The sequence below is a fragment of the Oryctolagus cuniculus genome, chromosome X (genome assembly GCF_051225735.1).
Source record: "Oryctolagus cuniculus isolate XC-2025 breed Fujian yellow rabbit chromosome X, ASM5122573v1, whole genome shotgun sequence".
Lineage (NCBI taxonomy): Eukaryota > Metazoa > Chordata > Mammalia > Lagomorpha > Leporidae > Oryctolagus > Oryctolagus cuniculus.
The window spans coordinates 11,397,588-11,425,311 of record NC_142888.1 but is presented as its reverse complement, the minus strand read 5'-3'; the positions used below and the strand labels follow the sequence as shown (position 1 = coordinate 11,425,311).

The 27,724-nt window shown below is 37.8% G+C and overlaps 1 pseudogene; it reads right to left on the bottom strand.

The window, feature by feature from the left end:
- Window positions 1-8,931: 8,931 nt before the first annotated feature.
- Window positions 8,932-27,327, bottom strand: LOC100346659 (large ribosomal subunit protein eL15 pseudogene; annotated as a pseudogene).
- Window positions 27,328-27,724: the final 397 nt, after the last annotated feature.

Below are 27,724 nucleotides of genomic sequence, written 5' to 3'. Positions count from 1 at the left end.
TTCAAACATCTCAGCACCCATTGAAGCAGGTTAGTACAACCTGAGAAGCCTTGTGTATTAGTCGGCGGTTCATTACTATAGTGAAATACATGAGGCTAGCTAACTTTACAAAGAAAAGAGGTTTATATTGGCTGATGGTTCTGGAGGTTTATAGTCCAAAATCAGGCATTCTCCATTAAATTTAGCCTCTGGTAATAAATAGTGTTCTTTCCAGAAAAGTCTAGATTTGGCACAGGGTACAACATGGCAAGAGAGAGGTAACTCACATATCTGTTTATACATCTCTATCTCTCTCAGAATACAGCCACCAGGATTTGATCACTGGGGACTCGCAGCAATGACCTGATTCAATCTAATCAATTCTCAAAGGGCCACCTCTAAACATCATAATTAGATTAAGTTTCCTCACTCACAGTGCCAGTAACATATGACTTTCAAGTTTAAACTCCTACATGAGTTCAGGGGCCAAATCAGTATCAAGCCATGGAACTTCGTTATCCAGATGGGGATCATCCTCTCAGTCAAGGGATAGGGAGCTGAATGCTCATGTCATTTGACACCGGACATGAAGTCACTGATCCTTTTTAATTGCATCTCTGCATCTGTGAGCCAGGGACTTACGTTCTTTGGATATCTGTACTGCATCAGAGATGGTACCTACAACTGTGTGCATTGCCCTGGTTCTCTTCACGTCCTCATGTTCTATCACTCAGAAATGTATTTCATTTGATTTTAAACTTAATGACCCAGACTCTGGAAATGCATTTGGTTAATGACTTCATTTAATGCATCTGACAGAAATGCACATGCACAAATTAAAGCATCCATCCTTACACTGCTGGTCATGAGAGGTCACGGATTTCAAAACTCACTAAACTCTAGAAACACTGGAGCTTTACAAGAATATGCTGTTTTCCTGGATCCCAATACATATATCTTTACCTAAATTGCTTAGGCTGAGTCTCAAGCATCTGTATTTTGTAAATGACCCCGATCAATTGCAAGATTTATCCATGTTTGAGAACTACCCTAAGACCTTGAGAAAATACATATGTGTGAATGGGTATGTACATAGAGACACAAAACACACAGTAATATCTCAGAAAGTCTGCAGCGGCTATGGCCTGAATACAGATATAAACCAAGCAGGTAATAAAATGATGAAAAAGTTATTAAACTGACCCTCAACAAACAGCATGGATCTGACTCATTGACCAGTGAAAGTCAATAAGGTGCTAAGAGTCCATTTACACCACTGATTTGACTGCTCACTGAGCTGCACTTTATTTGCTTGTGTTTCTTTTTTGGTATCAAGCAGGTCCCATTCAGAGGCAGCTAGCAAATTTGGCCACATCAACAACCTTGAATCAGCTTCAAGGAACACTCAGAATACAGTATAAACTATGGCTGTGATACATGGGACCTAGCACTCCATGTCAACAGCTTCACTACAGAAGAAACTAGGAAAATATCAACAACTGAGTCTATCATGTCCCTCTTACTCACCAATAGGAAATTAAGTCACTTTTGTTTCTTTTGTTTGCAACAGTTAAGCATCATCAAAATAAAAAATTAACATCTTGAGGACTGGAATTTTCTTTATGTGCTGAGGGTCTATCTAGTAGGATAGGAAGCCTTGTTCTACAGAAAGAGATCATTCCTGTAAAGAAAAAAAAAGCCTCATACTATTTCCTAATGCTTTAGGTATATAGTTTGATCATGCCAAACACAAAGTCAACTCTTCTAAACTTTATTCAACTTCATGATAGGAATAAGAATAAAGACAAGAAGGTGTCTTTGATATTGTCATCGCTCCCCATCACTCCTGCTCATTACCGCAAACCCTACCTGTCTCTAGCCACTTCTTACTTTCTGCCAGTTCAATTTCTATTTCCTTGAAGATGCCATCCTGAACAATATGATCCACAAGTAACCTTTCTTTCTTTTTTATCACTTCATGGTCCATTTTTACTTAGATGATAGTCCAATCATTATCTTTTTATGGGATTATATCTTTGTTCCAGGAACTAAGTTCTGCTGATCATGAGGGTAAAATTCATCTTTAGTACTACTTCACATTTTTCTCACAAAGCTTGTTCAAAAAAACATACAACACCCAGTTTGTGATTAATATACATAAATTGTGTGATTTGTTACTAAAAAGAATTACCTAAATTGTGAAAATCATGCTTTCTCTATAATAATTTGAAATATTTTAAAACAATAACACATTTCCAAAGTCCTAATCAGATCAAAATTTTTGCTAATGAACTCCTGATTTCCAAAGTCTCTTGGAACATTTAATAACATAAATTTAAACCAATATTAAGTTGTTTTTTTTTTTTTTGACAGGCAGAGTGGACAGTGAGAGAGAGAGACAGAGAGAAAGGTCTTCCTTTGCCGTTGGTTCACCCTCCAATGGCTGCCGCGGCCGGCGCGCTGCGGCCAGCGCACCGCGCTGATCCGATGGCAGGAGCCAGGAGCCAGGTGCTTTTCCTGGTCTCCCATGGGGTGCAGGGCCCAAGCACCTGGGCCATCCTCCACTGCACTCCCTGGCCACAGCAGAGGGCTGGCCTGGAAGAGGGGCAACCGGGACAGAATGCGGCGCCCCGACTGGGACTAGAACCTGGTGTGCCGGCGCCGCTAGGCGGAGGATTAGCCTAGTGAGCCGCGGCGCCGGCCCCAATATTAAGTTTTAAATGTCAAATAAAATACTACTTTAGAACTCTCTCAAAGCATTCAGCTACTCTCTCCTCAATGTGAACATATCAAGTGTATGTCCACTTCAGGCTTTTTGTACTTGCTTTTGCATTTGGCGAGAACATTCTTTCCTTCCATCTGATTCTTACTTTTCAGTAAGGTCTCAGCTTAAATCTTCTCCATTCAGAAGAGCCCTCCAAGACTACTCCATTTAAAATACTCTACAGGGGCTGGCCTTGTGGTTTAGTAGGTTAAGCTTTCATCGACAATGCCAGCATCCCATATGGGCACCAGTTCAATTCCTGGTCATTCCACTTCCAATTCAGCTCCCTGCTGATGGTCTGGGAAAGCAGAGGAGGATTACCCAAGTGCTTGAGCCCCTGTGCCCATGTGGGACATGCTGAAGAAACTCCTGGCTCCTGGCTCCTGGCTTCAGCTCAGCCCAGCCCTGGTTGTTGCAGTCATCTGGGGAGTGAACCAGTGGATGGAAGATACTTCTCTCTCTCTCTCTCTCCTCTCTCTCCTGTCTCCTCTCTCTCAAATAAATATTTTTTGAAAAATACTCCACAAAGATAGACACCTCTCTATCACGTAATCCTACAGTTTTATTCATTATATTTAAATGTCACTGCACATTTTCTTTCATTACACTCAAAATATCTGATTCTTCACTATTTCTTATCCATTTCCTGACATTCTAACATATACTAATTGGAAGTGGGGACCTTTTCTAGATTGTCCAAACCTCTATCCTCAGTCCTCATTCACAGCTGCAGGAACTTGTTTTGAAAGGCTAAAAGTTGAGAGATAAATACTCTTTTATTAAGACATGAGGTGGACATATAGAATTCAAAAACAAATCTCATGTACCAGCCTACTTAATTTGAGGGCCCTAACTACTTAGAAAAGACCTGAAATAAACTTACAAGGGCGTTATGGAGAACATAACTTCAATGATAAAATTAAGAATGGTACTCCATGAGAAAATAAAGGAAGCTGTTAAGAAAAACTTGCCCTCTTCCTTTTCTAGGCATTAACAGGATACATGGAGGTAACATCAAAATAGTCATTACTTGCCAGTATCAAATCAATAAACATTTAAATTGGTATACCTTGGCTATTTTCAGCTCTCCTTCTGCCATCTTGGTATAATTCTCTCATGTTTGACAACTTCCTGCCAAGCAATATCAAGTTCATATATTAAATTGACTAATCAAAAGGATAATGTGTGTGTTTATGAGTAAATAAAGTTTACAGTGCAGCACTCAGTTTTCAATTTAATACCTTCAGCAACATTGGGATTTTTAAAAATTTGATTGACATAATTGCACCTATTTATGAAGATGCTCTTTGATGAGTGACTGCAGCAGTTACACACCATGCTTGGTGTTTATAGCCCTGCCATTTTTGTTCTACATACTGTCAGTACTGCAATGTGCAAGGGACTTGAGGGACACAAACAACTCTAATCAATGGTGTGATGCTTGTGTTCATGGCCATTTGTTGTCAATGATTATTACCTATCCAGATCTATTCTTCATCATTTTGCACACTGCTCGATGCTCTGAAAGATGATCAACAAGAATCACATCTATGGGTTCACTAGCCCTTTGGCTTCCCACTGAGTTTGTCCAGTAATGAGCCCCATCAAGAGGTAAAACGGTGACAGAAAAGTGATTTGAGTATTTATTCCCTATAGGGTCACTAAAAGCTGCCTTGGTCATAGCTCCTATCATATGCTTTCTCTGTCTCAGGGTTTCAAAACTTATTCCATTCAGTCACCCTCGCAGGTCTACAGGACATAATGTTGTTACTAATGAGTATGTTGTATCAATGATTTTCTTCTACCTTTTCCACACCTCTGTTAACAGTCCTTTATTAACTCTTAAAATTACCCATCTTGAGTTTCCATACGATTCCTCATGAGATCGTCAATGTTCAAATGCCTGTCTTAGGCAAAGCATACTATGTTAAGGGAATGATTTAATCAGAAATGACATAAGAAAATGACAAAAATCCAATATTAAACTATAAAGTCTTCACAAATGTTTCTGGGATTAAGGCAAATGAAAGAATACTTAGGAGCTGAAGTTGGACTGGAATGACATGCAATAATAGATGGAATCTCCAATGTGATCCCAATCAAAATATCAAAGATGTTCTTCTAAGATTGAGAAAAAAAAAACTAAAATTCATATGGAAACACAAGAGACCCAGATAACTAAAGAAATTTAAACTATAAAAGTAAAGCTGGAAGCATCACAATACCAGATTTCAAGACATATTATAGGGAAGCTATAATCAAAACAGCCCGGTACTAGCACAAGAATAGAAATGTTGATCAATGGAACAGATGAGAGTTCTCCAAAATTAATCCATGATCATCGACAATGAGCTAAAATCACTCCAAAGAGAAACTACAGTCTCTTCAACAAATGGTATTGGTAAAATTGGATCTCTTAATGCAGAAGTATGAAACAAGACCCCTTCTTTACACCTTATACAAAAATCAACCCTGAATGGATCACAGATATAAATCTAGTATCTGAAACCATCAAATTACTAAAGAAAACATAGAAGAAATATTTCCAGACATTGGAATAGGCAAGGACTTCTTAGATAAGACTATAGACGCACATGCAATAAAGGCAAAAATGGACAAATGGGATCACGTCAAGCTAAAATGCTTCTGTACTGCAAAGGAAACACTCAACAAAGTAAAGAATCAACCCACAGCATGGGAGAAAATATTTGCAAATGATGCAACTGATAATGGATTAATATCTAGAATCTATAAACAACTCAAGAAACTCAGCAACAAAACAAACAATCCAGTTAACAAATGGGAAAAGGACATGAACATGCATTTTTCAAAGGCTGAAATACAAATGGTCAACAGATACATTAAAAGATGCTCAGGATCACTAGGTGCCAAAGAAATGCAAATAAAAACCACCTTGAGGTTTCACTTCTCCACAGTTAGAATGTGTATCATCCTAAAATCAAAAAGTAACAAATGTCAGGAAGGATGTGGGGGGAAAAGGTACTCTAATGCACTGTTGTTGAGAATGTAAACTAGCACAACCATTATGGAAGACATTATGCAGATTCCTCAGAAATCTGCAAATACATCTACCATGTGACCCAGCCACTCCATTCCTGGGAATTTACCCAAAGGAAATGAAGCCAGCATATGAACGAGTTATCTGTACCCTCATGTTTACAACAGCTCAACTCACAATAGCTAAGATATGGAATCAACACATACGTCCATCAACTGATGAGCAGATAAAGAAATTGTGCTATATATACATGATGGAATACTACTCAGTCATAAAAAATTAAATGCTTTTTCAACAAAAAGGATACAACTGGAGACCATTATACTTAGTGAAATAAGCCAGTTCCAAAAAGTATCATGTTTTCCCTGACTTGTGATAATATACAAAAATATATATGAATAAAAATGCTAATTTGATATGTGATTATTGTGTACAGCCCTTGTCTATACTCCTGAGGAACAGTGGTTTTTCTACTTACTATTTGTAGATTATTTATTTATTGGCGAGTTAAGTTTGTGATTATACAGTGAATTGGAAGTATGTCATTGCAAAAATTAGAAGAAAAATAACAAAGGAAGGAAGGAGAGAGTGGGAGTTGGGGAGGGAGGGAGGGAAAGGTTGGGAGAAGTATCATTATGTTCTTAAAACCGTATATATGAAATGCATGAAATTTGTTTCCTCTAAATTTAAAAATTAAAAGTTGGATGGAATTTCAAATGAAATGATAAGTTAGGAAAAACCTGGACAGTAGAAAAGAGGAGATGAAAAATTTCCTATGGGAAAGTAACTTTGGGAAAGGCACAAAAGCAGAAGTAAGAATGCACTGCAGAAACACAGTTAACTATTTCATTTACTTTTTGAAACCTCCTTTGGAAAGATAAATTCATGATTTAAATACTGGCATAAACTATCCTATGTGGGTCATAAAAGAGGTGAGTGAATTCCACCCACAGAAGTCAAGACACCCCAGTAGGATGACAAGAACACTTGCAGCTTCTGACACAATAGCATTCAGGAGTGGGTTGGCTTTAGAAAAAAATAATAGCCTTAATTATAAAGGCAGAAAAAAAACAAGTTCTGGCAAAGATGTGAAGAAAATAGAACTTGGCACACTGTTGATGGGAATGTAAATTAGTAAAACCATTGTGGAAAACATTATGGAAGGTCTTAAAAAATTGAAAAATAGAATTACCATATAAGGCAGTAATCCCACTTCTGAGTATATATATATCCATGGGAAATGAAATCATTCCACCAAAGAGACATCTGCATTCCCATGCTTATTGTAGCAGTATTCACAGTAGCCACAGAATGCAAACAATCTATGTGTCCAGTCACTGATGAATAAAGAAAATGCATAACATACACAATAGAATACTACTCAGCCATTAAAAAAGACAAAATCTTGTCATTTACCACAACACAGGTGGAACTGGAGGTCATTATATTAAGTGAAATAAACCAAGCACACAAAGACAACTATCACACAAAATTGTAGTCACCAGAGGCTGAGGATAGGAGGAGTGATGGAGAAATGAGGAAAGGTTGACTAAGGGATATTAACTTACAGCTATATAGGAGTAAGAAGATCTGTTGTTCTATTGCACCTTAGGGTAGCTAGCTATAGGTAACAATAATATGTGGTATATTTTTAAAAGGCTAGAAGAAGGCATTTTGAATGCTTTTTAAAGATTAATTTGAAAGTGGGTTACAGAATAAGAGAATGAATGATGAATGAATGAATGAATGAATGAATATATTTTCCATTTGCTGGTTCACTCCCCAAATGGCCGCAATTCCTGGAGCTGGGCAAGGCCAAAGCCAAAATCAGGAGCTTCTTCCCAGTCTCCCAAATGGGTTTCAGGGGCCCAAGCACTTCAACCATCCTCTACTGCGTTTACCAGGTACATTAGCAAGGAGATGGATGAGAAGAGGAGCAGCTGGGACTCAAATCAACACTCCAATATGGGATGCCCACATTGTAGGCAGCAGCTTAACCCACAACACCACAATGCTACCCTCTTGGATGTTTTCACCATAATAAAATAATAAATATTTGAGATGGATATGTGAATCCTGATGTAAATATTAACTGGTTATCTACTATCCTTAAAGAAATATCAACCACAATTAATGATGTCCTCTTTACGTTACAGAAATTATTAACAGAATGGCTTTCTCATGAAAATGTTTCACTTGTGAATGAAGGTAGTGCCCATGACATTTTTAACTATGATGGTGTATATTCTGCAAGGAGAAATTAGAAGGTATTTTCTCTGTAGAAGATACATTTATGGCAATTTTTCAAGCCAACACTTAAGTTATGGCTTCTTCAGTTACAGCTTCTACAGCAGAAGCTCTTTCATTCCAGAGTTCTGGCTGTACATTTTATTGCAGTAATAAAGTAATAGGAGTCCAAACTCTTTTGAGAGGGTAAACAGAAAGGCTGAGTACAACCGTTGGCACAGGATAGAGTTTTCAACCTTTTCCAATGAAGTACAAAGTAGATTACAATCTGATTTTTTACTAACTTGTCTTTATTCCAGCATGTTTTGGGTTTTATGCAGAGATCTCTAATACTCATTAATATTTCAGGCTAATACTAGATAGCTAATACAATGTCTGATTCAATTTCACAAGATGCTTATAGCAATATTGAATTTTCAGGATGGACTTCTAGTCTCTTCAGAATTTTTCAGGTAGATTCTCACTAGGGGATAGAACTTCTGGCATTCCACAGATCCTAGATAATTGTTTTGATCAATGAGAACACATAAAATGAATGAAGAGAAATTTTTGGAGGTCTCAGAAGACCTCTGTGTTTCAGTGGGGTGGAAAACACATGTAGGGAACTCATGTACAGTGGCTCTCCTGGCTCTACACTGTCCCATCCAGACCATATTTCCACCTACCAATTGACTACTAGGTTATTTAATTATTGTGTCATTTTCTTCATTTCTGTGACATTTTAATCAATAAACTGTTGGAACATTGACAATTTTTGAAACTGAAACATTTTCATCTTTAACAAAATCCCAGCTCTGATGCTGGAGGTTAAAGTTGTGTAATAGTTACAAGTGGATTTCAGAACTAATTTCAAACCATCTTTGTCACTTAACAGCAGTATCACCTTGGAGAAGCCAGCTAAAACTCCCCAAACTTTTTTCGATTATCTACAAATTGATAGGCATAACAACTGGTTTGTTTTTGCAAATGTCCACATAAAATGTACAATGTAACGATGCAGTTGAAGGGTATGGCACCTTCTCTAGGTTGCACCAGGAGAACCACCAATAGTTTGGCAGAACTTGCGGCCCTTTCCAAGGCCACTGTTCTTGGGCCATGCAGATGTCTACCCATGCATTTCCCTGTGCTTATGGACTGCTTTGGTGATTCAGTAGGTGTCAGGATTTCTTCTGATAGCTTTGCAAAACGGATCAATGAGGATAACCTCAAAGAATTTGTATGTGGAGTTTTCACCAACCCAGTAAGAATTCAGGACTCTCAGAGCTCCACAGTAGCATCCAGCTCATTCCTCAGCAACAGACAAAAGGCTTCATGTAAATGTGAGCTGGTTAACCTGATAGACAGGTTTGCCATATACTGCACCCTTAGGAACCGGGCGCTTGCAGCCACCACTGCACACACGAATCCTACATATGACATAACCAAGCTTGCTTGGCCTTGTATCCCAGTCTGAGAGCATTATCAGGTCAAGTTGGATGAAGCATCTTGTGCATTGTGGAGAGCTGGTGGCACTGTCAGCAGGGGACCCTCAGGACAAAGAGCATCACAAATGTCTACTTCTTTCACCACAGCTCCTGGAATTACTTGCATACACCCACCCTGGCTTACCTGATGGTGCCAGCAGCCCTACATGTATTATTTCTAAACAAAATTCTAAGTTGAAAGAAGTGAAACAAGGAAGAAAGAGAAAACACCAATGGGTTCTTCTGCAAAGTGTCTCATGAACAAAGATAAAAAGAATTCTAGAATTTAGTTAGAATTTATTCTAAAAAAAAAAGAGTGCAGAGGGTCTATCTTAGTTCATGTGGAAAAATGCCTAGTTTTGATTTTTGATGGGGAAAATGTAATGCAATAAGAGTATATTCATTTAAAACATAATAGAAAACATGTATCAAACTTGAAGAATTCTGGTTTTTATTTGTATTTTCCATATAGCTGCTGGCCACTAGTATGAGTCAATTGAGGAAATGTCTATTCAAGTTTTTAGCGCATTTTAAAATCAGGTTATTAGTGTTTATACTACTGACTTGTAGGTGTTTCTTACATGTTTTAGAGATTAATTCCTTATCAGAGCTATGGTTCATAAATATTTTCTCCCATTCTCTTTGCTACCTTATCACTGTGATGATTATTTTCAATGTTGCACAGAAACATTTTAGTTTGATGCAATTCCACTGGTTTTTGCTTTGCTGCCTGTGCTTTTGGCATCACCTGCATTAAATCAATGCCAAAACCAAAGTCATGAAAGAGAATTTTCTCCTATTTTCTTCCAGGAGTTTCATGTCATACCTTTAAGTCTTTAATCCATTTGAGCTAATTTTTGTGTTTTCATTGTACCCTTCATACTGTTGACCAGAATGCAAAATGGTGAAGCCACTGTGGAAAACAGTATGGAGGTTCCTCAAAAAACATTTGAAAGAATTACCATGTGAATAAGTAAGCCCATTTCTGGGTATTCGTACATAAGAATTGAAATCAAGTTATCAAAAAGATGTTAGCACTCCTGTGCTCATTATAGCAATATTGAATATAGCCAAGATGTAGAAACAACCTAAATGTCAATTGATGAACTGATAAAAAAAGTGATCCATACATACAATGGAAAATTATTCTACCTTATGAAGAAGGAAATTCTACAATACAGTATAACATGACTAAACCTTGTGGATATTATTCTAGGGGAAATAAGATACAGAAAGATAAATAGTGTTGATTCCAACTATATAAAAAATAGTAAAGGTTGATTCCAAGATGGCAGAATAGGGAACGACATACTGCACTAGGATAGGGATAAATAGTTTGTTTTTTTTTTAAGTGTGAGAAATGCACTCTCAGGAGAGAATTAGAAAACTGCAGTGGAAATTCTACAGAAGGAAGAGGAATGCTATGGCCCTGTGTGTAAAGTGATGATGTGCAATATGAACACGAACATAATACAATAAGCAGTCAAGAGCTGGAGCAGGCAGCAGTTTGGAGATGGAGCTGAGACCGAATTGCAATAGCCTGTGGTGATACAGCCAGATGGAAAGCATAGTATGAGTCTGGCCTGCAGCCCTAGGGGCATAAAAATCCATTCAAAATGGATCAAAGTCCTAAATCTATGACCTGATACCATCAAATTACCAGAGAACATTGGGGAAACTCTACAAAACACTGGCATAGGCAAATCATCAAGCTGAGATGTCTTAGTCAAATAAGCTAGTCCCCAAAAGACAGAAATCATGTTTTTCCTGATCTTGGGTAACTAATCGAGTACCCAAAATGAAATGTATTAGAGTGAAATGGACATTTTGAGATTCGATGATTGTTTAAAGCCCCTGTCTCTTCTGCTGAAGAACAGTGGCTTTTTTTCTTCATACTATTTGTTGAACTCTTTTACTTATTATATGATTAATCTTACGATCAATAAGTAAACTGAAAGTAGATCTCTGTAAAGATTAAGAGTGGGAATGGGAGAGGGAGGAGGAAGAAGGGCTGGAGCATGGGTGCGAGGAAATATCACTATATTCTTAAATTTGTATATATGATATTTCAAATATAAAATAAATAAAATTTTAAATAGAAAAGAAGAATAGTACAATTCATAAATTCAAAGAGGAGATTTGGAGTTACTAGAGGGAAACATAAACTCACAAATCCATGTATACAAAGCTTCAGTCAAGGAAGATGAATGAACTCTGGAGATCTGCTACTCAGAATTGCGTACTTAAAAACAACAGGTGAGTAGTCCTCATCTTAAGTGCTCTTATGAAAATATGAAATAAAGAAAAGTGATCTAGTGAGATGGCATTGGTACATGCCACCCTGATGGGATTCAATTGGAATCCCCTGGCACGTTTCTAAAACGAGGCAGGGGTGTGCGCAACTCTTTGCTCTGTGAAGGGAGGTCACACTCCCTCCCCCTCCTCTTCCCACCCAAGTGCCAAACTGAATTTGCCAGGGTAGAAATGGAGCTAAATCCTGTCCTGATTCAGGGCACAGTGGGGAGTTCCACTACTGCAGGAGGCCACTAATACCAGGGGATGGGGCAGCTTGCAGGACACAGACAGGACACCCTGCATCATGTGACTATAGGAGTTCTGGGCGTAGGCCACAAAGCTGTGTTCTTGTGCACCTGCCCAGTTTGACTGCTGAGACTCAGAGCTCCCTGCACAGTGTGGACAGATCTCGCAGAGGAGTTAAGGGACACACTGCAGAGTGGGTCAGTGCTCTGGATGGTGCCCACACCAACACGAGTGAGGTACACTGGCACTGTGAGCTTACTCTAGGCTGTGAATCAGTTTGTTTACCCCAGCATGCAGAAGACCTGGGATTGTAAACACACCAGCCAGCTCCAACATCCCCTCCCCACAACTGACTATGGACAGAGGTGCACCATCATGCCCATCTTGGGTGATACTCAGGAATCTTGCCTCTTCTACAAACTGTGGCCAGAGGTCCCTAGTCCCACCTAGCACACACTGCAGGAACTCCAAATATTAGCTTTAGGCATTGCACCAAGTACCAGAGGAATATATCCAAGAATAAAATACACACACATACACACACACACACACACCTTCCAGAATATAGAAACAAGAGATCCTCCAGATGCAGAAAAAATCAATATAGAAACAAAAGAAACATGAACAAGGAAGAAAATAAGATATCTCAAAAGGAATAAAATAACACACTAATATTGTACTGTGAAGGGGAGATCAACAAAATAAAAAAAAAAACAATTTCTAAGATTGATTATAAGATTACTTAAAAACAGTGAAATAGATGAAAGAAGGAAAGTAGTGCATGAAATAGATGGGGAACTGTGCAGAAAGGGAGAGATTGAAGCAACACTAAACAGAAATACTAGAAATTAGGGATTCTATAAGACAAATAAAAATACGGTGGAAGGTGTTAACAACAGACCTGGTAAGGCAAAAGAATGAATACACAGTTTTGAAGACAAATCTTTTGAAATATTTCATTCTGACAAAAAAGAGAAAGAGAAACTGCCAACATAGACTCCTTTACTCTGCAAAGCTCTTATTCATAAGTGAAGGTGAAAAAAACCACCTTTCAAAAGAATAAAAAATTGAAAGAATTTGTCACTACCTGGCTAGCTTTACAAATGATACTTAAGGATGTACTACAAACACAAACAGAGAAAGACAATCAGCATCATGAAAGAAATTTAAAGGCAGAATATTTCCTAGTAGAACAAAAAAAGCAGATTTAAAAGAAACAATAGTAATATTTATGAAAAACTGACAGGACCAAGTAATGAATTATCAATAACAACATTGAATGTAAATGGACTAAATTCTCCAATTAAAAGATAGAGACTAGCTTAATGGCTAAAAAGAAGACCCATCTATATGCTGGTTACAAGAAACATATTTCACCAAAAATGGTACACAAAAAGGATGGAAAAACAATCTTCAAATTTTAATTATAGGCTTATAACTTCTGTATCTTACCTTTTAAAATAGTGTTATTATTTATTTATTCACTTAATGGTGAATTATATTTTAATAAGTATTTTTCAACACAAGTCATTGTCTTTGCCAATTTGTGATGAAAGAATATACAACAGCAATTAAGAAGCTCATTATGGGCTCACATATTCACATTAATTTTTAGACAGATATAATTGTATTTATATAATTATAATAATCAAATACAATTACTTATAACAGGTTTATTCAATGTACAATGAGGGTCACAGAAGGGGAAATAAGCTCTTCCTTGGAGAGTGGGATAAAAGTATGAGATAAATTTAAATTGAGGTTTGGCATAGGATTTTTTTTACATGTATAGGTTTTACATGTAAGTGGTAGTATATAAATAGGCAAAGAGATAAGGAAGACCATTGCATAGCCAGCAAATTTTTGTCATAATATGTGGCTAGAATGTAGAATGTAAAATTAGTAGCAATAGATGACATTAGTGAGACAGAAGAGGAAAAACTGAAAAAAGAGGCTGATAATGTCTTTAATTGAATTTTATACAATCAATGGATTAAATATCAAGTGGAAGGTAAAGGTCACACTCATCTCTGCTAAATGTAGCATTGTTCCCAGGGGAAATACAATTTGTTTTCCAAAGATGGATTATATAAAATTATTTCGAGGAAAATGCTATGGGGAAAAATAAAAGAGCTGACAAATAGCAATAAGTTTGATGTAAACAGAGACTTGAAAAAGCAGTCATGCATTGCTCTTTCCACTTTTAGACCTCCTCCCTCCACTATGAGAATATTCCTGGGTGAAACTGTTTGAAGAAAGCAAGACAAGCACGAAGAAAAGCCTTAATGTCTCATTCAAGGCTATCCTACACTAGACATCCCCAGAACAAGTCTAGGGTAAATGTGGCTAGGGCCTGGACACGGAAAATTTTGAAAACCTAGGGAATATAATGTAACCAATCTTCCAAATTGAGTAAATAAGAAAAAAAACCTGAATCTTAATGTTTTACAATGAAAGTTGTGGATTTAACACAGAAACACAATCAATTCACTTTAAATCCAATTTGAACTCTCACTTTTAGGAGAAAGTATTCAGCACCCACCTCTCTGTTTGACTAGAAGAATATTATTGCTGTTTCTTAGTTCACTATCAATCTTCTTTCTCAGGGATTTTTATTATCATTTTTATTAAATTACTGGCTTCTCTTTTTCTTCATCATTCCTACACCATTTATGTTTTAGTATGGTATATGGCAGTACAACTTACTTTCATTTATGTATAAATAATAAAATCCATTGCACATCATCTGCATCGTTATAGTATCTTGCCCAATGTGACGTTCACAATGGATCAATTTTACAGAAGAAAAGAACTATGTCTTAGTACAATCAAATAGCTTGCCCAAGTAGTTTACAAAACACAAAGAGAAATGCAAATTAAACCACAGTGAGGTTTCATCTCACCCTGGTTAGAAAGGCTCACATTCAGAAATCTACCAACAATAGATGCTGGCGAGGATGTGGGGAAAAAGGGACACTAACCCACTGTTGGTGGGAATGCAAACTGGTCAAGCCACTATGGAAGTCAGTCTGGAGATTCCTCAGTGTCGCTCCCCCTCTTCGTGGAGGAACGACACTAGACCCTGCGCTGTTCTTTTGTCTGCTCGGCCCTCCCCGGGTTTGCTGCTGGTTCTTCACGGGTTGGCTACCGTCCCTTCCACCTCCGTGGAAGGGCGGTTCCCTCTGCCACTTTCCCCACTTCCGCGGGGGAGCGGCACACCGCCGGCCAGCTCTCTCGGGGGCTGCTCAGGTGTTCCTCAGGTGTTCCTGGTGCATGTTGTCTCTCTCCTCCTTTATAGTCCTCTTCCACCAATCCCAACTCTGCTACCCACACACCGAGTACGCTGCTTTCCTCCAATCAGGAGCAGGTCCTGCTGTTTATTGGTTGAACTGGAGGCAGCTGTGTAGAAGCTGTTACTCCCTTCTCAGCGCCATATTGTGGGAAAGCAGATGCATATAATAAGTCTTAATTCCAGTAACAGTCTAGTCTGAGTTGCTCCCCACACCTCAGAAACCTGAATATAACCCTTCCATACAACCCAGCCACCCCACTCCTTGGAATTTACCCAAAGGAAATGAAATTGGAAACAAAAAAGCTGTCTGCACATTAATGTTTATTGCAGCTCAATTCACAATAGCTAAGACCTGGAATCAACCCAAATGCCCATCAACAGTAGACTGGATAAAGAAATTATGGGACATGTACTCTATAGATTACTATACGGCAGTCAAAAACAATGAAATCCAGTCATTTGCAACAAAATGGAGGAATCTGGAAAACATCATGCTGAGTGAAATAAGCCAGTCACAAAGGGACAAATATTATATGTTCTCCCTGATCGGTGACAACCGAGCACCAAAAAGGAAACCTGTTGAAGTGAAATGGACACTATGAGAAACAGTGACTTGATCAGCCCTTGTCCTGAATATTGATGAACAATTTAATACTTTATCCCTTTTAGTATTTTTTGTTCTACTTAATACTATTGGTTGAACTCTGTAATTAACACACAATTATTCTTAGGTGTTTAAATTTAACTGAGAAGTGATCCCTGTTAAATATAAGAGTGGGAATAAGAGAGGGAGGAGATGTACAATTTGGGACACGCTCAATCGGACTTCCGCAAACGGTAGAGTTAGAAACATGCCGGGAGATTCCATTTCAATCCCATCAAGGTGGCATGTACCAATACTATCTCACTAGTCCAAGTGATCAATTTCAGTTCACAATTGATCATAGTGATAGGACTAAGAGTCAAAGGGACCACATAAACAAGACTATTGTCTGCTAATACTAATGGAATTAAAAAGGAGAGAATAATCCAACATGGGAAGCAGGATACACAGCAGACTCATAGAATGGCAGATGTCCTAAACAGCACTCTGGCCTCAGAATCAGCCCTTAAGGCATGCGGATCTGGCTGAAGAACCCATGAGAGCATGTTAGGCATGGAAAGCCAAGACACCTTGGAAAAAAAAAAAAAGAAGACCTAAATGAAAGATCTCTGCGAGTGAGATTCCAGTGCAAAGAACGGGCCACCAAAGAAGGAGGTGCTTTTCTCTGAAGGGAGGAGAGAGCTTCCACTTTGACTATGACCTTGTCTAAATAAGATAGGAGTCAGCAAACTGAAAAGGCTTCCATAGCCTTGGCAACTCATGACAAGAGCCTAGGGTGATTACTGATGCCATAAACAAGAGTGTCAATTGTTGAGTCAACAACAGGAATAACTGTGCACTTACTCCCCATGCAGGATCTTGTCCTTAATGTGTTGTCCAATGTGCATTAATGTTATAACTAGTACTCAAACAGTACTTTACACTTTGTGTTTCTGTGTGGGTGCAAACTGTTGAAATCTTTACTTAGTATATACTAAATCGATCTTCTATATATAAAGATAATTGAAAATGAATCTTGATGTGAATGGAATGGGAGAGGGAACGGGAGATGGGAGGGTTGCGGGTGGGAGGGAAGTTATGGGGGAGAAAAAGCCATTGTAATCCATAAACTGTACTTTGGAAATTTATATTTATTAAATAAAAGTAAAAAAATACATAAATTCTTAACAAAGAATATTTGATATAAATTATAATATAACAAAAAGGATAAATTTGGGAAAACAATTTCATTGTTTTCAAATAATAATTCAAATATTTTGCAAAAAAATAAAAACACAAAGTGACAGAGCTTTAACTTGAATTCAGGTCTTAGCATCTCAATAAAACCATGACTTTTCTGGCAGTTAATTGTGCTGTTTATACATCCACTCCATAAAATCTGTGGGCATGCATATTCAGTGCTCTACAACCCTATTTTGTCATTTCTTCTCTCCAAAATGCCCGCTGCATGTTGACAGTCCAACTCTCTTGATCCTTATTAAGTAAAAAACCAAATCAGCAGGTCTATAATGTACAGCATTTAATTTTCAGAATGCAATGGCAACAAACTGTATCTGAAAATATCTAAGATTAGTTGAAAAATATCTACAAATACTGTTGCCTGCAAAACGAAAATGTGCTAAACACTTATGAAGACCTGAGTGACCAAACTAAATCACTCTACCAAATAAAGAAGTTTTATAACTGAGAATTATAAAATTAAGTCATGACATTCTCAAAATTTGACATCTTAAAAAGAGGGAAAAAATAATTTCATCAATATTCAAAACTTTGTATGTTTTCCTTTTTGGTGAATATATGAATTACAGAATACTTTAAATTTTATATCTATATATGTCAATAAGTAAACTTGATTGTCTTGAGGTTTGACATTTAACATGATTAGGTCATATTGCTTCTGTATCCAAATAGAACTCCCTATTGCTTTGTTATCTCTCCCCACTTTGAGCTTAAGGAGCTGCCCTGATTTTTTTCAGTTGGCAGCAACCTTATCTAAAAGGACTCAGTGCCCTTCAATCAAAGCACTGTATGAACTATCTGTTTTCTTGAGTCATCTTTGATTAGGAATTAATTTGAATTTTCTATGACCTCTATCAAGAGGACAATTCCCTCTCTCTCTCTCTCTCTCTCTCTCTCTCTCTCAGTGATGTTATCATTCTCAAATGAAATGCTCTGAACTTAAAGACAGAATATTTCAGTTCACAATTCTAGTGTTTGGTACATAAATGTGTAGATCTTAATTCTTAGGGACTGTGTGATACCTACATAAAGGAAAATGAAAATTGGAAGATAATATAGGTGGCCAACAAATAAATAAGAAAATTAAAGGAAAACACCATGTTTTTTCTTCCCTACTCTCTGTCATCATTAATTTAATATTGCTATTGTCTCCCAGGTAATCTGCATGGTTCAGTATTTGTGGCAAAGTTGCTGTCAGATTGCACAGTGAGTTTAGATAGATTGGGTATTAAGTAACATAAAGTTCTTCGAAAAACAGAGCATGATCTTTGTACTCTTGGGAGAACACAAGCAGAACCTTATAATCGCTTGCTAATTACACCAAGTAAAGTAATTTGTTTTATCTGTCTGCCATTTGGTTTCCTGCAAAGTACAAAAAAAAAACCCATTATGGGATTTTGCTCAAACTAATTACTACTATTTTATCATGAAGACTGTTCAAGCGTAATCCTCTTTCCTTGGCTTGCTTTCTCCTTGAATTTAAAGTCTTATGATAAGCCAAGAAGGAGTTTAAACATCCTAGACTGTAATAGATACTCCTGATTTTAAGCCTCCCACTATGATAAAGTACAATGATACCTCAATACTTTGTCAACAGCTGCTAACAAGCATCTTATATGGATTTTCCTGGTAAAAGGTTATAGAATGGGTAGTAGGTCGATATCACAATTAATCTTGGTAGAATTTTATAATGACAGAACATTAATAAATGTCATAGTTACACAGTGCCTTACAACTGGCAAAGAACTCTCAGATACCTAATTTTATAGAATCTTCTCTATCATCAATCATCACGTGAGGTTAGATATACATAGATGAGACTATCGTTCAGGAAGTATTCACTCATTATCCTATCCCAAGTAACAGAAGGAGCATTCCCTCAACCCATTCATACTGAACTTGAAAACTGCTTTGACCAATGGGGCATTAGCCCACAGGATGAAAGCAAATGGCTTAAAATGTGTTTGTGCAGTTGGGTCTTTGTCATCATTATGGAAAGAACACATTCCAGAAAGTTAGTCTTGGAAGAACCAGGGACACGTGGTATAGGCCTCGGCCCAACCTGGAGCCTGGAAGTCAGCTGTGCTGAGGACAGCCTAGATCAGCCTCATCCCACCTGATTTGCTGACAGAGAAAACAAAATAAATGCATATTCTTCTAAGCCTTGGAAACACTGTGGCTATTGCACAACAAAAGCTGCCTGGTACTCCTGATATCATCATTCCTCTGTAAAGAATCAGAGTAAGAGGGACAGAGAGAAGTATGGTTATCTGCTTTGGATTGTTGTCTATGAAATACAGAAAATCAATTCTCTTTATATTAATAAAAATTTAAAAGAAAAAGGAACTAGATTTAAAGTAGTAAAATAACATGCTCAGCATTTCCCATAAATTAAATAATGAAGCTATAGTTGCTTTATATAGAAATAATGCAAAAAAGGCCAATGATATCTATCAGGTCATATGCAGCATATGTTTGATCTTATAGAAGATGAATCTACATATTATTAAATGAAAGATAATATATAAAGCCTGTTTTCCCTTTTGTCTTATCTATTCAAGATAAGTTCTAAACACTGATGGCTTTGAGAATGGATACTGACAGTCTCAGTCACAATATTAATGAGATATATTGGCTAATAGAAACCTTGAAGTTTTATTTTCTTTGTTGAACCCATTAAGATGAAATCCAGCTCCAGCAGTATTCTCTCATTTGAATGGCTGGTGTGGTTTCCTTGATTGAAATGACTGCTCTGTTGAGTTGAATGAATGGCACTGCTTGAAAGTACTCTGTCAAATATTGATAGCTAATTAGATGGATTTTATCATAATAGTCAACTGCACTCACAAAAAAGAAGAGCTATTAAAGATCTTGACAAGAAAATAAACTAAGCCCCAGAACCTCACTGTTTATTCAAAGCTCATTTCTAAGTTTAGCACTCAGAGTAGGAAGGTTTATTTCTATAAAACCAGTGAATGATAAATCCAAAGAATTATGTACATAGTTTAAGAAAAATCTGTACTAAGGTTAAGTCTATTATACAATTTCTATAGCTCTTGATCTGGAGTCTCCTAATTGATCAGGGTGTTAAAATTTTTCAGGAATTCCTTGAGGAAGTTTTTCTCATAAAGAAATAGTACATGGAAATGAAGAAAAAAATAAAAGAGATACCAACACTTGAGAGTAAATAGGAAGTTGTGGATAATCTTTTAGCACTGACAAAGATGTTCTGTTGGATAAGTTTGTGGTACTAATGCAAATATAAAGGGTAAAACTAAGCACAAATTTCAAAAAATTGTAATTAATTTGAACATGAGAGGGAGAAAACAGAAGACTACACAACTAACGATTTCAGTAAGAAATTCACCAAGATGTATCAACTAGAAGACTAACCCAGAATCAAATTTATCAAGCATCAGAGGAAGGAATGAAGTTATCTCAAGAGCTGGTCTTAAGATGGCTCAGGTAGATACTGTTCCTTGTTCAGATTCCTGAATTGCCCTTGGCAAACGCTCACAGGTTATTTAGCTAATTTTAATATTCCTTTCAACATTCCTTTATTTACTTTGTTTCCATTTATACAGTAGACTTTACCTCAAACTAACACCTCCTCTATAAATTAAACACAGGAGTGGAAAAATTCAATTTAACAAAAAGTGAATAATTGCTTAGACCAGGTGGTGATAACAACATTAGCTACTGTATGCAGAATATTGTATGCTTTATGAAAATCATTTTATAATTAAAGAGCAAAATATACTACTTACCCTCAAAGAGATTATATTCTAAGAGGTATGCTCTAATGGTAATTTATTACATAATTACCATCCATTGATCAGGACTCTATGTGCTTTACTTGTGTGTAGTAGTGCAAGCCACCTTCATTTAAAAAAATCCCTATGGGATGGGAGATATTATTACCATCATGTGGGAGCTGAATGAAATGAAACTCATGGAGACGTAAGTAACTTGCAGAATGTTATACAACCAGTAAGTAACAGAGTCTGGCTTCACAATCCAAGCTCATATCTCTATACCACAATGCTCTTTACAATATCATAAATAGCTATGATGCAAAACTTAATGCCTAGAATGAAGGCATACTCACTCAGAAGACTCAGAATATTATAGAAACACTAGCATATGAGATGAATATAAAAAAATGTTAAGTTTAACTCAATCCACTTACTTTATTAGCTACTAATGTCCAAAAGAGAGATGACTGCCACAATCCATATATGTATCCAAACATCATGTTCTGCACAGTAAATATAAACATTATCAATTAAAAATAATTTTTTAGAAAAATTAAGCGTGGCTAAAATAATATTTGGACACTTTTTCAAGCTCATATATCACTGGCACTTGCACTTTCAAGGTGCTCAATAATATAGATAAATATTTGAGTTATTGAAAAAAATACATAGGGTAGTTTTCTCAGGCCTTTAAAAGTTATATAATTTCAATCTTTCAGAGCATAGTAACTACATATACTTTTCATCTACCTCAATATACTTCACCCAATAATATTTAAATTTATAATATACTCTGCATGATGGGTTAAACCAGGGTCAGCAAATTACAGTCCATGAGCCAAATCTATTCCACAGTCTACTTTTGTAAATTATGTTTTATTGAAACATGGCATACTCATTCTTTTACATATTGTCTCTAGCTGGTTTTGCAATACAATGGCAAAACTGAGTTTTGAGGCCTACAAACCTCAAAATATTTACTATACATCCCTTTACAGAAAAAGGTTTCTGGCCCTTAGATTATAAGAAGACTTTAGAATTATCTCCCAATAGCATGACTATCTTATCTTTCCCTTATCAAAAATGTTCCAGGGCCGGCGCCGTGGCTCAATAGGCTAATCCTCCACCTTGCGGCGCCGGCACACCGGGTTCTAGTCCCGGTTGGGGCGCCGGATTCTGTCCCGGTCGCCCCTCTTCCAGGCCAGCTCTCTGCTATGGCCAGGGAGTGCAGTGGAGGATGGCCCAGGTGCTTGGGCCCTGCACCCCATGGGAGACCAGGAAAAGCACCTGGCTCCTGGCTCCTGCCAGGATCAGCGCGGTGCGCCGGCTGCAGCGGCGGCCATTGGAGGGTGAACCAACGGCAAAAGGAAGACCTTTCTCTCTGTCTCTCTCTCTCACTGTCCACTCTGCCTGTCAAAAAAAAAAAAAATGTTCCAATGGCTCCCTTAAAACAATGCCCAAGGGCCAGCACTGTGGCACAGTAGCTAAATCCTATGCCTGTGGCACCTGCATCCCATATGGGCACCAGTTCTAGTCCTGGCTGCTCCTCTTTCAGTCCAGCTCTCTACTATGTCCTGGGAAAGCAGCAGAGGATGGCCCAAGTGCTTGGGCCCCTGTACCCACATTGGAGACCTGGTAGAAGCTCCTGGCTCCTGGCTCCAGATCAGTCCAGTTCAATGATTTGGGGATGACCCAGCGTATGGGTATACCTCTCTCTCTGTCTCTCCCTCTCTCTATCTCTCTCTACCTGTCAAATAAATAAAATCTTTTAAAAAATGATGCCCTGAACATCAACAATACCTTTTTTCCAAATAAACTAGAACCCAATCAACCCAGATTCAGAGCCACTAAGTCTTTTATAAACATCCTTTGTATTTTTTCAAAATTATCCTAAGTTAGCAAAGCCAAAGAATTATTCCCCATTTTCAAGTAATAAGTGTATACAGGTAGAAATACTCTTGTGGGAGCTATAAAATTCACCTTTTTATGAAATTTTATAAAATTCACATGAGACCATTCTCTAAAACTTCATACTTTGGCTTGAACAGTATAGGTGGAAACAGTACAAAATCATCAAAACAGATGCTTCAGAAATCTACCCAGCAGGTAGTTTTCATAATATTATCTTCACAGTCCCTTTGGGGAATGAGTTCCAGGTGAGATGCTGTAGTAAACATATTCACAGTAATGTACCTGAAACAAAGCCTGAAAATTGGACTGACTCCTCTGACCTTCCAAAGTAAGGATTCAGTGTTACCTTTGATAATCTTTTTCCCAAAATCCCCCTTCAGAATTTCCCTCCCATCCTTATCTCCTCATTGCTACCAACCTAGCCAGAATTCTCCCAGGTTCTCCTCTTTGCAAATCAAATGTTCTGGACTCAATGTTGGGATTTGCACAGATTTCATATATTGAAGACCTAGCCCCCAGTATATATATCACTGTATTTGGACAATGGGAAGAGAAGGGCCGGGGGAAGGATGAATCACCACGTTTCTAAATCTGTATACACAAAAATACATGAAACTTGTGTAACTTAGATAAAATTTTTTAAAAAAGGCTAAATGACCTTGAACATTTTTTCATGTGCCTGTTGGCCATTTGGATTTCCTCTTTTGAAAAATGTCTATTGAGGTCCTTGGCCCATCTCTTAATTGGGTTGTTGGTTTTGTTTTTGTGGAGTTTCTTGATCTCTTTGTAGATTCTGGTTATTAACCCTTTATCTGTTGCATAGTTTGCAAATATTTTTTCCCATTCTGTCGGTTGTCTCTTCACTCTCCTGACTGTTTCTTTTGCAGTACAGAAACTTCTCAATTTGATCCAATCCCAATAGTTGATTTTGGCTTTGACTGCCTGTGCCTCCCGGGTCTTTTCCAGAAATTCTTTGCCTGTGCCAATATCTTGAAGGGTTTCTCCAATGTTCTCTAGTAACTTGATGGTGTCAGGTCGTAGATTTAGGTCTTTAATCCATGTTGAGTGGATTTTTGTGTAAGGTGTAAGGTAGGGGTCTTGCTTCATGATTCTGCACGTGGAAATCCAATTTTCCCAGCACCATTTATTGAATAGACTGTCCTTGCTCCAGGAATTAGTTTTAGATCCTTGATCAAATATAAGTTGGCTGTAGATGTTTGGGTTGATTTCTGGTGTTTCAATTCTGTTCCATTGGTCTATCCATCTGTTTCTGTACCAGTACCATGCTGTTTTAATTACAACTGCCCTGTAGTATGTCCTGAAATCTGGTATTGTGATGCCTCCGGCTTTGTTTTTGTTGTACAAGATTGCTTTAGCTATTCGAGGTCTCTTGTGCCTCCATATAAATTTCAGCACCATTTTTTCCAGATCTGAGAAGAAGGTCTTCGGTATCTTGATTGGTATTGCATTGAATCTGTAAATTGCATTCAGGGAAATGCAAATCAAAACCACAATGAGGTTTCACCTCACCCCGGTTAGAATGGCTCACATGCAGAAATCTACCAACAACAGATGCTGGCGAGGATGTGGGGAAAAAGGGACACTAACCCACTGTTGGTGGGAATGCAAACTGGTCAAGCTACTATGGAAGTCAGTCTGGAGATTCCTCAGAAACCTGAAGATAACCCTACCGTTCGACCCAGCCATCCCACTCCTTGGAATTTACCCAAAGGAATTTAAATTGGCAAACAAAAAAGAGGTCTGCACCCTAATGTTTATTGCAGCTCAATTCACAATAGCTAAGACCTGGAACCAACCTAAATGCCCATCAACGGTAGACTGGATAAAGAAATTATGGGATATGTACTCTATAGAATACTATACCGCAGTAAGAAACAACGAAATCCAGTCATTTGCAACAAAATGGAAGAATCTGGAACACATCATGCTGAGTGAAATAAGCCAGTCCCAAAGGGACAAATACCATATGTTCTCCCTGATCGGTGACGACTGACTGAACACCAAGAGGGAAACCTGTTGGAGTGAGGTGGACACTATGGGAAATGGTGGCTTGATCAGCATAGCCCTGACTGTTAATGAACAACTTAATACATTATCCCTCTTAGTAGTTTTTTTATCTGTTCTACTTAATATGACTGGTTTAGATCTGTAACTGATGGACAGTTATTCTTAAGTGTTGAAAATTAACTCAAATGTGATCCCTGTTGAACATTGTGGTGGGAATGGGAGAGGGAAGAGATGTATAATTTGGGACATGCTCAGGCTGACTTGCCCCAAGTGGTGGAGTTGGAAGCATACCAGGGGATTCCAATTCAATCCCATCGAGGTGGCATGTACCAATGCCATCTCACTGTTCCAGGTGATCAGTTTCAGTTCACAGTTGGTCATGGTGGAGGGACTGGGAGTCAAAGGGAGCACATAGACAAGTCTAGTACCTGCTAACGCTAACCAATGGAGTAAACAAAGGGGAGAGTGATCCAACATGGGAAGTGAGATACTCAGCAGACTCATAGAATGGCAGATGTCCTAAATAGCACTCTGGCCTCAGAATCAGCCCTAAAGGCATTCGGAGCTGGCTGAAAAGCTCATGAGAGTATTTCAGGCATGGAAAGCCAAGACACTCTGGCAAAAGATCTCTGCGAGTGAGATCCCAGTGGAAAGAACAGGTCATCAAAGAAGGAGGTACCTTTCTCTGAAGGGAGGAGAGAACCTCCATTTTGACTATGACCTTGTCTAAACAAGATAAGAGTCAGAGAACTCAGAGGGCTTCCATAGCCTTGGAAACTCATGACTGGAGCATAGGGAGATTACTGATGCCATAGACAGGAGTGTCAATTGGTAAAGTCAACAACAGGAGTCACTGTGCACTTACTCCTCATGCAGGATCTCTATCCTTAATGTGCTGTACATTGAGATTTAATGCTATAACGAGTACTCAAACAATATATTTCACTTTGTGTTTCTATGGGGGTGCAAACTGTTGAAATCTTTACTTAATGCATACTAAACGGATCCTCTGTAAAAAAAAAAAAAAAAAAAAAAAAAAAGAAATTATCAATTCCCAACTTGACTCTCACTGGGATTAAACATGACAATAGGTCTGCTCTGATTTCATCATCATTTAAAAAAAAAATCATCTATTATTTTTCACTTTATGTTTCTGTGTGGGAGCAAACTGTTGAAATCCATACTTGATGTATACTAAGCTGATCTTCTGTATATTAAGATAATCAAAAATGAATCTTGATGTGAATGGAAGGGGAGAGGGAGTGGGAAAGGGGAGGGTTGTGGGTGGGAGGGACGGTATGGGGGGGAAGCCATTGTAATCCATAAGTCGTACTTTGGAAATTTATATGCATTAAATAAAAGTTAAAAAAAAAAAGAAAAAAAAATAGGGTTAACTGTGTTAGAGTAAATTACATTATTGTATACGCTGCACTGAATGGAATCTTTGTATTATAGTTATAATAGAGAAACAGAATTTGTAACATAGTAATTTATTATTAATGAAAATATTTTTTGGAATATATGGAATATCTGTAAACAAACCACCAGAACATGATTATAAAACAGTAAAAATGTTTTTTGTTTAAAAAAAAAAAGGCTAAATGAAGCCATGAGAGTGGGATCCTAACCTTACAAGATTGGTGTCCTTATCAGAAGAGAAACAGGGGGCTGGAGCTGTGGCGCAGCGGGTAAAGCCGCTGCCTGCAGTGCCAGCCTCCCATATGGGTGCTGGTTTGAGTCCCATCTGCTCTACTTTCCATCCAGCTCTCTGCTATGGCCTGGGAAAGCAGTAGAAGATGGCCCAAGTCCTTGGGCCCCTGCACCCACGTGGGAGACCTGGAGGAGGCTGCTGGCTCCTGGCTTTGGATGGGCTGAGTTCCAGCTGTTGTGGTCATTTGGGGAGTGAACCAGTGGATGAAGACCTCCTTCTCTCTGCCTCTGCCTCTCTGTAGCTCTTTCAAATGAATAAATAAATCTAAAAAAGAATAAGAGGAGAAACAGACACCTGGGTGTTATCATTTGTGTTCTTCCCCCACCCCCCCACCAATATCTCTCGCGCTCTCTCTCTCTCTCTCTACACACACACACACACACACACAGAGGAAAGGCCAAGTGAGCCTACAGCAAGAAGGCAGCTACCTGCAAACCAGGAAAAGAACACTCATCAGGAGATCAGAAGCCATGCAGTATCTGGTAATTTGTTATGACAGCTTAAGCCAACTAATATATTACCAAACCTAAACAACAACTAGAGATCATATTTCAAAAATGGCATTTTTAATATATCACTTCCTTCTCAAGAGCATATGTTTGCTGATGTTATTGTCTGTTCCTGTATGACTATATTCTGTTTGAATTATTCTAGCCCTTATGTAGCTTCCAAATTTTCCAGAATCTTGGCATTTTCTTACCTTAACTATGTTCATACAGTATGTTCTTCTCTACACTTCTGTTGGCTCTGAATTGTCAGGAACATTCCCATCATTCTGGTCATTTTAAAATTATTTCTCTTGCCTATAACTGTCAACCATGGAAGCCTACACGGACTTGTTCCTTTGAATCCAACCTACTACTTACATCATTTACTTTATACTAAGTATATACATATTGAAATAAACCAAGTATGCCTTAAAATCTTTTTTACTTCACCAGCAACATTTAATTCCAACACAAAATAGAAAAGAAATAGTGCTTAATATTACTGTAGCAAACAACAAAAATCTCACTTGCCTAGAACTAACCTCACTTAAAATACATGTGATATGTAAGAAAAATTAGTAGAAAACACTGTAATGTAACATATTTAATAGGAAGATTAAATCAATGAATGTATAATAATATAATAACCACTTCCTAATTGATATATAGTAATAAAATACCAG